The sequence below is a fragment of the Capricornis sumatraensis genome, chromosome 18, assembly GCF_032405125.1.
Source record: "Capricornis sumatraensis isolate serow.1 chromosome 18, serow.2, whole genome shotgun sequence".
Lineage (NCBI taxonomy): Eukaryota > Metazoa > Chordata > Mammalia > Artiodactyla > Bovidae > Capricornis > Capricornis sumatraensis.
This window is the reverse complement of record NC_091086.1, coordinates 59,017,399-59,034,739: the sequence shown is the minus strand read 5'-3', so window position 1 is coordinate 59,034,739 and position 17,341 is coordinate 59,017,399.

Genomic DNA, 17,341 nt, shown 5'->3' with positions numbered 1-17,341 from the left:
CCTGAATCTTGAAAGAAAAGGATTGGAAGATCATAATGTTAAAACAATGAGGGAATTTATCCTTATCACAAGCTCATATATTTTTCTTATTTCACTTTAGGCATATGAAAATATTCTTAAAATCCAGCACCAGAACACAGATCAGTACTGAGGAATACTTGTCTAGATCATCAGTCAATCCCTAACACCTGCAGTAGATGGTGAAAATAGGAAGCTGAGGACTGTGGAAACTACTCTTCTATAGGGCTGTGGTGACTGCAGCGTTGCTGTTCTGTGTAAGGAAGTTTCACTTTATGTTCTTTCTGCCAACAACAACAACAAAAACTGGCACATGCCATCTGTTTCTACAAGGATTAAGTCATTAGCCACTGCAGCCACTGACCTTCAACACACCCTGAAAGGAGTTCAGGGTGAAGATCAGGAATGAGACAGTCTGTGCTCTGGCAGAAGAAACTTTAAGACAGGTACTTTCTGGAGAAGATTTTATGAACCGGATTCTTGAATCATCTCATATCTAGAAAATCTGTAAAATCATTAACAGGGACATTGGCTCCTTGCAAGTAGTAGCAAGCTTCTGCCAAAATGTGTGGTTGACTGCACTATACCCCTCTCCAATAAAATAATATATAACACTGATCTCCTGCCCTATTTCTTTGAATTAGTTTCTCAGAGTTATTGGAAATGATGCCTGCAAGGTTATAATCTTCATTTTTTCCCAAATAGAACTTAATTCATAGCACTCATGTTGTGAATTTTTTTCAGTCAATACTTTCATATACACCTGCCACTATAAGTTTGGAACAGTGGAGTTTTCAATTTATGTCATACTTCTTTGTATACAAGCAGTATTTTATAATATCTGGGCCATTAGCAGAGCAAATATTAACCTGTCTAGCACCTATATTAGGGGCTTCCCAGGTGGCTCAGTGGTAAAGAATTCAGCTGCCAAGCAGGAGACACAGGATCGATCCCTGGGTCAGGAAGATCTCCTGGAGAAGAAGATGGCAAACCACACCAATATTCTTTCCTAGGAAATCCCATAGACAGGGGAGCCTAGTAGACTACAGTCCATGGGGTTGCAAAGAGTAGGACATGGCTAAATGACTAAACAACAGCAAAGCATCAATAGGAGAATAAAGTGTCTGATATTTACCAGGCTATGATTACTATTCATATTTTATATCTTGAATTAACCTAATGTTTCCCAGTTTTTCTTACTAACTTGTTTCCACTAATTCACACTTCAGAATATTTCAGCACGATTTTGAAATTGCCTCAGTGTGCGATCAGAAGTTTCTTACTACTTCTTTGGGAAACTCCTTTGATAAGAAAAGAAACAACAACAACAACAACAAAAACCCAAAATGCTATTTCTCTTAATATAAAATTTGGTATGATAAATGATATAAATAAGCAAAAAGAAGTTAACGTCAGTTATAACACTTAATTTACAGTAAGCACAATTGAGACCACACGGAAAAGATACAGGAGGTCACATTAGTAAGAAATGACAACATTTTTCCTACCCAAATATGTATCTCATAATAAAATATAATGGGTTCATCAGTACTATTTTTCTAGATTCCATTGTTCCATTCTATTGAACAATGTAGCACACTCATTATAAAGTAAATAATATCTCAATTTTAAAAAAAGATAAAACCCTGAGAAAGATTCAGGATCAGTGTCCTCTAGAGCAGATGATAACTCTCTGACTATGGAACTCACCACCCTAAGCTCCCTTCTGCCAGTCTCTCTCCCATTACTGATCCTTTTCCTTCTTTCCTTTCATGAACAATGACCCTCCTTCTATATCACTCTCTCCTCTAGGTCTAAAACCCAGCAGACCCTAAATAACTTTGGGAGGATAGCACCCTAGAGATGGATTGATACCATTGTTTTGTTGGCATACCTATGCGTTATATTTACTACTATGATGGTATTTAATATAAAGTGGCAGGGACACTTGACAATATGATCTTTAGTCCAAAATCTCATCATCAGCTATCACTTCTCAAAGGAAATTTTGCTTTGATTTATGCATCTATTCTTATGCATGAAATTTTCTTCAGAAACAAAACTATAGAGCAAAGTGTCATGATTGAATCACTGTGTTGTGCTTAGCTGCATTAGACTCTTTGTGACACCATAGGCTATAGCCTTTCAGGCTCCTCTGTCCATGGGGATCCTCCAGGTGATAATACTGGAGTGGGTCAGATGTCCTTCTCCAGGAAATCTTCCCAACCCAGGGATTAAATCCACATCTCCCTCAGTGTAGGCAAATTCTTTACTGTCTGAGCCACTGGAGAAGCCCAAGAGTACTGGACTGGGTAACCTATCCCTTCTTCAGAGGACCTTCCCCACCTAGGCATTGAGATTCTATTTGATTTGTTTTCCTTGACATTTCTGTTTCAGAAAGAATAACAGAAATTGTTTTCTTGAGGACATTTGTACTCCGATCAAACTAGACTTAAAATCACTAATATACTGAATGCTTTAGGAACACTTGCTAAAATAATTATACAAATTTAGAAACTGTTAGGAATCTTTAAAGAAATATACGTTACACTTAGGTTTCAACTCTTTGTTCAGCCAGATGTGTCTCTATTTTCCACAATAGAGACATTTCCAAAACATGTCCACACCATGGAAAATACACAGGCAAATACAGGAATTGTACTTTAACTTATATTTTGACTTTAAAAGGAAAGATTAATTTATCTATGTTGTTTTTCTCTTAAAGTGTTACCTAGACTTGTCTCTCTTTTATTAAATTCAAGATTTACTATTGATGTTTATCAACAGTATTTTATCAATTTTCCAGGCCTGTCTGCTGCCCTTTGTTATTCCCTCACAGCTCATGTTATAGGTTTCAACTCCTCTATGGGTAGTACCTATGCAGTCATAGAGCAATTTAGGAAATTGCTCCTGGTTTTGAGTCCTGGCCCTATTTCAATTCTTGAAATTCGACTATATTCCCAGTTTCTTTCCCATTTCCTCACGCTGTTTTTCACCCTCTTTTAACTATTTATTTTTGTGTGTTTCCCATATAATGGTTTGCCAGTTTTCAAATTTTGTGGTTTCTTTTGTGTGTGTGTGTGTGTGTGTGTGTGTGTGTGTGTGAAGTTTCATTTTCTAAAATTCACAGTATTTCTTAGTGCTCTTTTACTGTCATGGGTTATGGATCAATTCCAGTTTTGCACAGCCCAATATCAGATCCAATTCGAGAGCACTAATGGACTGTAATGAAGATTTACTTTAAAAGTAAAACAAAAGACAAGCACAAAAAGAATATTATAAACTTTGTGGCTTTTTTTTTTTTTTTATTTTAGGGAGAATAAGCTACATTTCTTTTTGAGGCCTGATAAACATACTTGTTAAAACAAATTACTTTCTCTAGCAGTAGATCAGCATTAAACATGTTTTATTTTGTAATGCAAATTTGACAGTACTTTCCAACTTTTTGACAAAGCAGTCAGGCTATCAAGAAATTAGCACACTTCTCTTCTCACTCTAGTTCAGATGAATAACTTGGCAATGAAATGAAGACATTTATTGCATTTTGCAGCCCAGTGAGCTCAATAACAACTGCTTTAAAAGACAAAAACAGATTCTTAAGAAAAAAGTAACACTAGTTCTTCTATCGAAATACAGAAGTTATACATCAGGGATAGGGTGTGTATCATCATTGGTGTGTAAGAATTAAATTTTCGACTATAGGATATTTTATTTAGCTTGTTTACAAAAGAAACATAACTAAAAATATGTTGATTTTTTTAGTAAATATGTGAGATCTCAGTGCAATTGCTTTATATGCTGTGTGGCTTTTATATATCACTGAAGAATTGATGATTTTGAACTGTGGTGTTGGAGAAGACTCTTGAGAGTCCCTTGGACTGCAAGGAGATTCAATCAGTCCAATCTGAAGGAGATCAACCCTGGGATTTCTTTGGAAGGAATGATGCTGAAGCTGAAATTCCAGTACTCTGGCCACCTCATGGGAAGAGTTGACTCATTGGAAAAGACTCTGATGCTGGGAGGGATTGAGGGCAGTAGGAGAAGGGGACGACTGAGGATGGGATGGCTGGATGGCATCACTGACTCGATGGACATGAGTCTGAGTGAACTCTGGGAGATGGTGATGGACAGGAAGGCCTGGTGTGCTGCGATTCATGGGGTCGCAAAGAGTCAGACATGACTGAGCAAATGAACTGAACTGAACTGAACTGAACTGAGTGTATTTTGATTGAAAAATGCACAAAAATATCATGAATAATATAATGAACATATATTCAATGTAAAATACATTCTTAAATATATTATGGACTTTTTACAATGAAGTTAGTCAAATATTCATTACCTAATAAACACAGATTGAATGCATTATATGTAAGGTGTATTGCTCGGTACTGGTCAGTGTGTGACATTATGGAGCTCAAAGTTTGGGTGGATAGAGAAAGATACATTTAAAGTTATGGTGCAATGCAATATACAGTTTGATAGTGACAAGTCCAAGGTAACATGTAAACATAGAGGATGTTTGCATAAGTCTGCTAGGGGGTAGAGGTTAGGAAATACCTATCTCTGACTAAGCAAAATAGAGCTGTGATTTAAAGGATTAATGTGTTGAAGGGCAGGCTTCCCTGGTGGCTCAGATGGCAAAGAATCTGATGGCATATAAATGACCCAATCAATAAATGGGGCAAAGAACTAAACAGACATTTCTCCAAAGGAGACATACAGATGGCTAACAAACACATGAAAAAATGCTCCACATCAGTCATTATCAGAGAAATGCAAATCAAAACCACAATGAGGTAAATCTCATGCCTGTCAGAATGGCTAATATCAAAAAGTCTACAAACCACAAATGCTGGAGAGGTTGTGCAAACTACCCTTTTACACTGCTGGAGGGAATGCAAACTAGTACAGCCACTATGGAGAACAGTGTGGACATTCCTTAACAAACTGAAAATAAATCTGCCCACTGCTGGGCATACACACTGAAGAAACCAGAACTGAAAGAGACACGTGTAACCCAGTGTTCATCGCAGCACTGTTACAATAGCTAGGACATGGAAGCAACCTGGATGTCCACTGGCAGATGAATGGATAAGAAAGTTATACACAATGGAATATTACTCAGTTATTTAAAAAGAACACATTTGAATCAGTTCTAATGAGATGGATGAAACTGGAGCCTATTATACAGAGTGAAGTAAGTCAGAAAGAAAAAAACCAATACAGTATATTAAAGCATACATATATATGTATATATATATATATATATATATATATATATATATATATATATATATATGGAATTTAGAAAGATGGAAATGACGATCCTATATGAGAGATAGCAAAGGAGACATAGATATAAAGAACAGACTTTTGGACTCTGTGGGAGAAGGTGAGGGTGGGATGATTTGAGAGAATAGCATTGAAACATATATATTACCATATGTGAAACAGATCACCAGTCCAAATCTGATGCATGAGACAGGGCACTTGGAGCTGGTGCACTGGGACAACCCAGAGGGATGGGATGGGGAGGGAGGTGGGAGGGGGCTTCGGATGGGGGACACTTGTACACCTGTGGCTGATTCATGTCAATGTATGGCAAAAACCACCACAATATTGTAAAGTAATTAGCCTCCAATTAAAATAAATAATTTCTTAAAAAAAAAAAAAAGACTCTACCTGTAATGCATGAGATCCTGAGTTCAGTCCCTGGGTGGGGAAGATCCCCTGGAGAAAGAAATGGCAACCCACTCCAGTATTCTTGCCTGGAGAAGTCCATGGACAGAGGAACCTGGAGGGCTAAAGTCCATGGGGGTGCAAAGTGACATGACTAACACACATCTTGGGTTTATGTTGTAAGGCAAAAATTAGGGGTTTTCAGGAAGATTCTATAGTTGATAAACTGCCAAGGACATGTAGATTTTGATGTAGTATAAGAAAAGTACTGTTTTGGAGCTGTAATATAGCATGTTAAGGGACTTTCTGGTGGTAAGTAAAAGTGGAAAAGCCATCTGGAAGTAGATTTATAAAAAGTCTCTATGATACACAAAGGAACTTTAACATAGGCCAAGAAACATTGTAAAATATAATAAAATGATAATAGATCAAATATTTGTTTCAGAAAGCAATTCTGGATACAAGGAGGAAGATTGTGCCAAAGGAATGACATAGAGGAACACAAGTGACAAGATGATTTTGTATCATATATGATATTATACATGTTTCAATGCCATTCTCCCAAATCATCCCACCCTCTCCCTTTCCCACAGAGTCCAAAGTAGCATGAATGATTTTTAAGTATAAATTAAAAGACTAGCAAAAAGGGGGCAGATTTGAAGCATATTTTAACACTTAGAATAATATTACTTCCATTCTGTATTTAAATGACACCTTAAATGAATGGAAAATAAAATAGATATATGAATAAACAAAAAAGAATAAAACATTTTAATTATTTAGAGAAGCTGAAAAACGTTCTATATTCTAGAAAAAGGGGAGTAAAATTATGGGTGACTTGTTTCCTAAAAAATAGGATGTCAATAGTTCTTTCCATCCTTGTAAATGCATACTCATCTTCTCATCAAGAGGTACAGTCTATCTCCTTTATGCTGAATGTAGTTTAATCTTGTGGTTTGTATTGACTTCCATAAGAATTATATTCAAGTATTCAATAATTTATGTTTAAGAATTATACAAATGGAAGATAATGAATATGCAACTCAAATTATAAACAGATGAGTCATTACTTGGAATTTCATCTAAAGTAGTAACTCTCTTCACTCCTTGAGGTTAAATTTTGCATCACTGATTTTACTGTGTGGCAGCTTTAATTAAATAAATATTCACCCAGTGCTTGAATTCAATTGGCTTTTCTTTTGGCAGAAACTTAAAAAAAATCTTCAGTTATAATTAACGTCATCATACTCTCACCACTCTTGCAAATCACTTGTTCCTCTAGCAAGCACTTAGACATTATTCCCTGGAATTATAATTTCTTATTATTCTTTGTAACTATCTTATGCATATGACATGATCCTTTAAGTCTAGATCATGGTTGTTACAGGTTTAGTGTATTCTCTGCATATAAAATTGAAGAAAGTATTCACAGTTAGGAAACTAGACTCCCAGCTCCCTGGATTTAAAAGAAGATAATGTGCTCTTTAAAATAGGTATATTACATATAATATGTATTATATAAATATGTACATTTGTTTCACATATAACTCTAAGTTTATTTTCAAAAAATAAATAAGGGTAGAGTGTTCCATAAAAAATAATCTTATATCACATAAATTTAGTGTGAAAACATAAATTTTGGAAAATGAGTGAGATGAAAAATTTGAAAACAGACAAAAATGTTTTCTCTTCTACTTCAAAATGAAGTATTTGTCTTAACAAATATATCAAATTAAAAAATACTATTGAAATATGTTTCTTAATATATAAATGTAATTTAACTTCCAATGTAATATAATTTTATTGAGGTTGGTAAATCTTTATTGAAAATTAGAGTAGTTAATTACAAAAGGAAGAAGAGACCAAGGAGGTAAGTGTTTTGGAAGGATACTTAAGTTCTTAACTTCATTTAGGATGTCAAATAAATATTAGTGGTCAATATGTGAACAAAACTAAGAATAGATCTTACTAAACTTACTGAAAACTAGAAAATTTTATGCTGTTAAGAAATGCTTTTATTGCACTTAATAACTTTTTGTAAATTTATTGATAAACTGCACCCATTTAATCTGTACAGTATCATTATTTGTGATGAATGTTTAAACCCAATGAACCTTAAAAACAATGAAGATAAAGTTCCATCCACATCAGAATTGCTTGCCTTTTCCTCTGGAACTTCCTTGTTGCCTGTAGAAAATGGATTTCAGCTGATGTCTTTGGGGTTTCAGCCTGCTCCAGATATTCCCTTCATCACTGTCAGCTCTAGAGATGACTAGCTTGGTTAGCCAACCTCCATTATTATGTTAACCCTCCCTGATGGCTCAGTGGGTAAAGAATCCACCAGCAATGCAAGGGACAGGGGAGACTCAGGTTTGATTCCTGGGTCCTGAGTTGAGAAGATACCCTGAAGGGACAAATGGTAACCCACTCCAATATTCCTGCCTGGAGAATACCATGGACAGAGGAGACTGACTAGCTGCAGTCCATAGGGTCACACAGAGTCTCAGCACAAGTACTAAGCACATGTCCTTCCAATAAATCCCTCTATTTATACCAATAAATGCACAAGTATATAAAGATATATACTGTTAAGTAGATATCAACTTGTTAATTTAAAGTGAAACAATTAAAGATGCAAAAATAATGTATAATGCACTCATAATATTAACTCAAAAAACTAAACCCTATTTGTTTCTGACTTCAACTAGAATTTGTGACATTCTTTAAGAAGCACAATTGTTTGATATTCATATTTTGAAGCCAGAAGGTGAAAAGTAATTCTGTTTCTAAAAGAAAAGCATCAGAAATGATTATGACATTTCCATGTATCAGTCTTTTCACATATATAAGGCAAATGAGTTTTGTTCTAATAATTTTTTCTGCTCTTTAATGTAAACTGGCTTGAAGTGAGTTGAATTTTGTCACAGTTTATATAGGGAATGTTTGATTATAAAGTGAGGTGCAAATGGCATTAAGATTTCATAAGATTGTAAACAGAGCCTAGAAATTTAGAATATTAAGGTACAGCAGGACTGTCCTTCTGTTCTCAAGAAATATCCCCATATATATGCAATATAGCCTTCACTCTGTCAAGGAGCAATGAGATACAGTTATTTGGAACTGAAATATATTATACATTGAGTTGATCTCCCTTTATTTTAGGGATAGTTCATTCCATTCATTTTCACTCCTGAAGTAAAGTAGAGAAAATGAACTCAGTTTTAGTATATAAATCTTCTATATTTTTGAATGTTTTGCTATCTTATTTCTCTTAGGTTCAAGGAAGCTGGTTCAATGGTTAATGGATGGTTCTACCTCAAGTATTAAAGTCCCCTAAGAAAAGAAAATGAAATGACTTATTTTATATCCAAAAGTTGACAAATGCTATACCAAAATTATGGAAGAGGCACTTTTTTTTTTAACTTAAAAGCATTTTAAAGTGAGATATGTTACCTTTTTAGAATTCAAACTAAATTCCACTTTAGGAAAATATTATACCTATGAAATTCAATAGGCTTATTTTCAGATATTTTCTGTAATGTTATATCTAACAACTCAAGGGAAGTTGAACTGATAACTGCTTTCAAATATATTTTGCTCTGAAAACTAATCTACTTGGAAAAAAGTTATATTAGCCCTTAAATCTTGGAGTTTCATTTTTTCCTCTCAGGGATTTGATGGGGTAGATTTCTATGAAAACAGGAAATAGATGTTCTCAACAAATCATTTTTTGCTTTGATTCTGTCATTAAGAAAATGTCATTGTGTCCTGGCAGCCAATGAGAAGAAACAAAATGGTAATAATTTCTTTCAGCACAGAATGTGGTTCAATACAGCTGTGTTTTAAAAGCCCATTTTCATCATAAGATCATGTCCATAAAATATATACCCAGATAATTTTACTTTAAATATACTGAAAATTTTTGTAGCACTTTCATTTCTAGTCAAGATTCTCTTATGCAGGATGTATGTGGTGATATTACAAATGACTTATCTAGAAAAATAGGGCCAGTTGAACAAACTGTTAATAATAGATTTTGATTTAGCTAATTTCCCAAGGGAATTTATATTCAGTATCGTCCTAAAACTGTTCAAATGAAGATTGAAAATTTTGAGTTAAAGTCCTTTCAAAGACTTTATATAACTGTTACCCTTATTATGATGTCTGCTCTGTAACTTTCATGTTTCCAGGCCTCAAATATGCATTTTCCAAGATTTTAAGGCCATTCATTGGAGACATTATCATTAGCTATTAGTATTCAGTGATCAATAATCAAATATTCACATTGGGTTTTGATGTAAGAAGACAGAGTCTTAAAATAGATTTTAAAATCTACAGCTTCCATCTCATCATAACACTAACAAAATTACACCTTAAAATATCATTTATACATAGAGAAATAGGAATAGGAATAATTACCTCTCTATGAAGCATCAATATCATGTCTCAACCTCACTAATATTTGTAATCAGGTCTTTAAGACCAGAGAGTTAAAAAGGGTTTTGTTTGATCTAAACAATTATGGCTTATACCAATGATTAAAACTACTAAATACTTTTAAAAATGTTTGACACACCTATTTTTTCACATCAGATCAGAACAGTCACAAAGCATTTCTTTCCTGTGCCTAGGAATGTGCATTCAGTCAGGACTCAATAGCAGAGACACATCTCAGATCTTGAAATGCTCAGATAAGGATTGCAATTCCTATGAGATTTTCAAGTACCGACCTCACATTTCTTACCACTGAAGACTATTCATTTCTACCTCTTCTCTAGATATTTTTGTAATTTTCCCTTTATTGATTCTGTCATATTAGTTGTTAAAAATATTCCCCAGTATACTATTCTATTTTGGAGTGCATCCCTAACTGTTGTAGAGACTTCAGGTAGCCCTCAGTATCTATTCTTTCCATTATCTTAGTGATACAGTCCACAATATTTAGCTTGATAAATGTTCACTTAAGAATAAAGATGGGGAACGTCCATGGAAGTCTAGTGGTTAAGAATCTGCCTGCCAACACAGGAGACGCGGGTTCAACCCCTGATCCCTGGTCTGGGAAAATCCCACATGCTGCAGGGAAACGGACACCCTGTGTCACAACTACTGAGCCCATAATCTAGAGTCCATGAGCCTCGACTTCCAATCTCATGCACCACAACTACCAAAAGAACAATTCACTCCAGTATTCTTGCCTAGAGAATTTCATAGACAGAGGAGCCTGGTGCACTACAGTCCATGAAATCACAAAGAGTAAGACACGACTGACAAACTAACAAACACACACACACAGATTTGTCATGGGCTTCCTCAGTGGCCCAGTAGTAAAGAATCTGCTGCAGTGCAAGCATTGCAGGAGACGTAGATTCAGTCCCTGGGTTGGGATGATCTCCTGGAGGAGGTTTTGGCACCCACTCCAGTATTCTTGCATTGACAGTACTTTAAAAAACAAAGACACACTTTGTAAACAAAGATCCATATAGCCAGAGCCATGCTCTTTCTAGTAGTCATGTACATATGTGAGAGTTGTACCATAACGAAGGCTGAGTGTTGGAGAATTGATGCTTTTGAACTGTGGTGCTGGAGAAGACTCTTCATAGTCCCTTGGACTGCAAGGAGATCCATGCAGTCAACCTTAAACCAAATCAACCCAGAATACTCATTGGAGGGACTGATGCTGAAGCTGAAGCTCCAATACATTGGCCACATGGTGTGAAGAGCCAACTCATTGGAAAGACCCTGATGCTGGAAAAGATTGAAGGCAAAAAGAAAAGGAAAAGACAGAGGGTGAGATGGTTGGATGGCATCACTGACTTAGTGGACATGAACTTCGGGAAACACCAGGAGATGGTGAGGGGCAGGGAGGCCCAGTGTGCTGCATGCAATGGGGTTGCAAAGAGTTGGAGATGGTTTAGTGACTGAGCAACAACAAAAACAACATCAAAATGATGTGTGCAATCTTCCAGTAACTTGATTTATAAGGAATCTGTTGTGTCCTTTTCCCCCTGCTCATTTCATCTAGATGAGGATGTAATGTAGGAGCTTCTGGAAACAGAAATCTTTGAACCATCAGGTGACAGTTATAACATTGTTGTTATTCAGTTGCTCAGTCATGTCTGAGTCTTTGCGACCATATAAATTGCAGCATACCAGGCTTTCTTGTCCCTTACTATCTCCTAGAGTTTGCTCAAACTCCTGTCCATTGAGTCAATGATGCCATCCAACCATCTCATCCTCTGCCGCCTTCTTCTTCTTTTGTCTTCAGACTTTCCCAGATGCATGGTCTTTTCTAGTAAGCCTGCTCTTTGCATCATGGGGCCAAAGGATTGGGGCTTCAGCTTTGGTATAATTCCATCCAATGAATATTCAGGGTTGTTTTCCTTTTGGATTGACTGGTTTAATCTTGCAGTCCAAGGGACTCTCAAGAGTTTTCTCTAGCACCACAATTCCAAAGCAAAAATTCTTTGGTTCCCAGCCTTCTTAATGGTCCAACTCACATATGTACAGAACTACTGGAAAATTGATAGCTTTGGCTATAAGGACCTTTGTTGGGAAAGTGATGTCTCTGATTTTTACATGCTGTCTAGGCTGGCCATAGCTATAACACTGTTCAGTTCAGTCACTCAGCCATGTCTGACTCTTTGTGACCCCATGGACTGCAGCACACCAGGCCTCCCTGTCCATCACCGAATCCTGTAGTTTACTCAAACTCATGTCCATTGAGTCAGTGATGCCATCCAACCATCTCATCCTCTGCCGCCCCCTTCTCCTGCCTTCAATCTTTCCCAGCATCAAGGTTGTTTCAAATGAATCAACTCTTCGCATCAGGTGGCTAAAGTATTGGAGTTTCAGCTTCATCATCAGTCTTTCCAGTGAACACCCAGGACTCATCTCCTTTAGGATGCATTGGTTGGATCTCCTTGCAGTTCAAGGGACTCTCAAGAGTCTTCTCCAACACCACAGCTCAAAATCATCAATCCTTCAGCATTCAGCTTTCTTTAGAGTCGTACCCTCACATTCATACATGACTACTGGAAAAACCAAAGCTTTGACTAGATGGACATTTGTTGGCAAAGTCAAGTCTCTGTTTTTTAATATGCTGTCTAAGTTGGTCATAACTTTTCTTCCAGGGAGCAAGCATCTTTTAATTTCATGGCTGCAGGCACCATCTGCAGTGATTTTGGGGCCCCCCAAAACATAAAGTCTGTCACTGTTTCCACTGTGTCTCTATCTATTTGCCATAAAGGATAAGAATATGATGAAAAGAGATAGGGTTGCTGATGTTAGAGGAATTGCTCTACAATTGCTGCACACTTGAACACCAAACTTTGCTGATGCGGGATGAATATAAACATCTATCCAGCTTTTAACCACTATTCAGGTTTTATTGTTTGTTGTTTTTATTGTATTGTTGTTTTTAACCACTATTCAGTTTTTATATTTGTCAGCTAAAATAGTATATTTTGGCCCTATTTAATTTTCACTGTCTTAAACATTAAGGAATCATGTAAAAGCATTATTTATGTGAAATTAATTCTGTCAAAACTTCACTTAATTCAGTTAGTGATTTATGCCTTGAGTTGACTTCAAAATTATCTTTTCTGTGTTAAGGTTTCAATCACATCTAAAAGAAACTGAAACTGAATAATGTCAATATTGATTCAGTAGCATCAATTAATTTTATAATGTACAAATAAACAAGTTTTTTTGAGCTCTCTTCTGATATAGTCCCCTATCTGTGGAGTTAGAAATGGCCAACTACTACTTTTTTGCTATTGGAATGAAGACAAAATTTTGAGTTATTTGAGTACACAGTCAAAGATCAAAGTCCTGATAAACATGATAACAGCTGAAAGCAGTTGACAGAAAATAAATTGCCAATGTAAGAAAAAGGATGCTGTAAATTACTTTTTTCTGTAGAGCAAATTTTATGTATTTGATTGCTTATATGTATAAAATAAAATGTGCTCATAATAAAAAAATTATAAAATACAAAATGATTGTATCTAAACATGTATTCTGAGAAACACATACACATATTTAATGGCTTCCAAGGTGGCTCAGTAGTAAAAAAAAGAAATGCAGAGGCACAGGTTCTATCCCTGTGTTGGGAAGATCCCTTGTATTAGGAATCAGCAACCCAGCCCAGTATTCTTGTCTGGAAAATTCCATGGACAGAAGAGCTTGGCAGGCTACAGTCCATGGGGTCACAGAAGAGTCTTGCATGACTTGAGCAATGGAGCATGTGTGCATACATTTAATATAATATATAATTCATTATAAAGTTGATGTGTTCCCTTTATTCACAAAATTTAGCTATATGCCATATGAACTAAAGTTAAATTGTCAGATATATAAATGTATTTCTTATTTTAAAATTTTCAGGATAATTTTCTGGAAATTGGAGGTGGAAAAATTTTCAGTAGCAAAACTTCTAGTGGACAGCTGGGCCTATTTTCCTCTGGGTTACAGTCTTGACTGAATGAGAATTGTCCTTTTAACAATTTGTTGGATATAAGACAGAAATATATGTCATTTATGTAGTATTTTTTAATTAGATATTTTATAAGATATTCACTTTGAAATTTGATTTAACTATGTTCCATAGATATAGAGAAACAAAAAATAGAGAAAATCTTATGATCCTGAATCAAATACCTGTGTCATGTCAATAAATGAGTGAACTTAACTGAATTTCAATAATATGGAGTGTGTGTGCTGTGTGCTTACTCGCTCAGCTGTCCCCGACTCTTTGTGATTATATGGACTGTAGCCCACCAGGCTTCTCTGTCCATGTGGATTCTCCAGGCAAGAATACTGGAGTGGGTTTCCATGTCCTACTCCAGGGGATCTTCCCAACCCAGAGATCGAACCTAGGTTTCCCACATTGCAGGTTCATTCTTTACTATCTAAGCCACCAGGGAAGCCCAAGAATATTCAAGTGGGTAGCCAATGCCTTCTCCAGAGATCTTTCCAACTCAGGAATCAAGCTGGGGTCTCCTGCATTGCAGGTGAATTCATTACCAGGTCAGCTACCAGGGAAACCCAATATATGGTAGGTTATAGCTAATATTAAGGGCTTCCCTAGTGGCTCAGTGGTAAAGAATCTGCCCGCCAATACAGGAGACATGGGTTTGATTTCTGGGTCTGGAAGATTCTCTTGAGAAGGAAATGGCAACCCACTCCAGTATTCTTGCCTGGGAAATCTTATGGACAGAGGAGCCTGGCAGGCTACAGTCTATGAAGTCGCAAAAAAGCCAGACACAGCTTAGCTAGTAAACAACTTACATACTATGTTCTTTTAAACAAATGAATCGCCAGTCCAGATTCGATGCATGATACTGGATGCTTGGGGCTGGTGCACTGGGACAACCCAGAGGGATGGTACGGGGAGGGTTGAGAGAGGGAGGTTCAGGATGGGGAAGACATGTGTACCTTTCACGGATTCATGTTGATGTATGGCAAAACCAGTATAATATTGTAAAGTAATTAACCTCCAATTAAAATAAATAAATTTATATTTAAAAAAAAGAAAAAAAAGACAGTTTTTCAGAATAATATGCATAGTATATTCCCATTTTTATAAAACATTAGTTAATGCTTTTAACCACTTCTCATATGAGTACATATTAAGAGATTTATACGTATTACTCCATAAATTCTTATGTGAATTATGTGATAAAGTTTTTTTTTATCATTCCCCATTGAATAAGTGAGAAAGTGGAGGCAAAGAGAAATCGAGTAATTTGCCCAAAGTTGCAATAATAATGAAGGGTGAAGCCACTTGAACATTAAAATTTTGAAAGCTTTGGAAGGGATCTGGAAGTCACTGAAATATAGCATTATTATATTCCCTAAGCCTCATGACTGCTTTTTTAAAATAAAAAATGTCATTAGTTTTATGCTTACCTGTTTTATAACATTTGGTAATGTCTCAAGAATTTCTGATGCACAAAATAAAAAAAAATAGGCAGACATTGATAAATCAAACTATATGTATATATATATACACACACAAACATATGTGTATATATATATATATACACACACACACATATGTGTATATTATTCACCATTTTAAAAGTAAAAGCTATCATTATAAATAATAGATCCAAATTTCTGAATCTTAAAAATATGCTTTACACAATATTAAATATGAGTAAAATTGTTAAAAGAAAAATGTTATAGTTTAGAGAGTTCCAGTGTGTGAATATTGATGTCAAATATTCATGTGGACTTATTTTCATCCTTTCCATTTAAGATGCAACAGTGTCTACATTGTGGAATGGGGGGCAGCTCTCCTGTTTCTGAAGAAAGAAATATTTTTATTTGAAGCATAGTGGAAAGCAGAAGCATAGTGGAAAGCTGAACATTCAGAAATATCTGAGCACTGAAAACATGATTTTCATATTCCCAGTCTATAGAGGCAAAGTGAATTTAATTTTGTATCCATTCAAGCAAAATACTGAGTTAACACAAATTGAGGTAAACAAGATCACAAGTTTTAAAGAAAACTAAGAGACACAAAAGCAACCGCTTTATTATATTTTATTGAAAGTTTTATTATCAAAACACTTGTTTTGGGAGTAGGTTATGGGGATTTTGTTTGGGCTGTATTCTTGTTCTTCATTTAGAAAAGCTAAGGAAAATTTCCACCACTCTACCCAAAGTTGATTATATAAACATATGTACTTTGATCCAAGAGGTCACTAATTTATTGGCTGGGCATTGAGTAGTTCAGCAAGAGAGTTCTGCATAGGAGGAATAACAGTTTTTACTGAATGATCGGAGCCTTCATCACAAATATAGTGGAGGCAGAGACTTTGCTATATTAAGGGATGTATCTCTTTGTTTTATAACAATGCCTGACAAAGAGTAGTGATTTGTTGAATAATAATGGATTTTAGGTAATTTGGATGTAAAATATGAGAAGAGAGTGGTAGCAATTTGTAGCAGGGACAGGAGCTGAAAGGTGAATTAAGATAACACATTAAACTTGAAACATGAGACAGGAGCTTCTCTTGTTAAGTTGCAATGTTGCCCGTTTGATTTAAAAGACATTATGCATTAGGTATGGAGAAGGCAATGGCAACCCATTCCAGTACTCTTGCCTGGAAAATCCCATGGACAGAGGAGCCTGGTAGGCTGCAGTCCATGGGGTCTCTAAGACTCGGCCACGACTGAATGACTTCACTTTCACTTTTCACTTTCATGCATTGGAGAAGGAAATGGCACCCACTCCAGTGTTCTTGCCTGGAGAATCCCAGGGATGGCGGAGCCTGGGGGGCTGCCATCTATGGGGTCACACAGAGTCAGACACGATTGAAGTGGCTTAGCAGCAGCAGCAGCAGCATGCATTAGGTAGAGGAAGGCTATGGAGAACAGATAGAAGCTATACAGTGGTAACTGTTATTCCACAAGCAGAGACTGAGAACAGCTGGGACAGATAATGATGAGAAACTGACTTGAGAAAGAATGCTTATGGTAAGTAAATTGACCACTTTTAAAAGATACTTACTTCTATTGAGCAAGAATAGCTCCTGATGAAAAGGAAATAAGCTTAAAAATAGAGAAAATGTGGAGAAAACAAAAATCCTTATAGATACTGTCGTAGAGCTACTGCTTTTTCCTTAATTGTGGT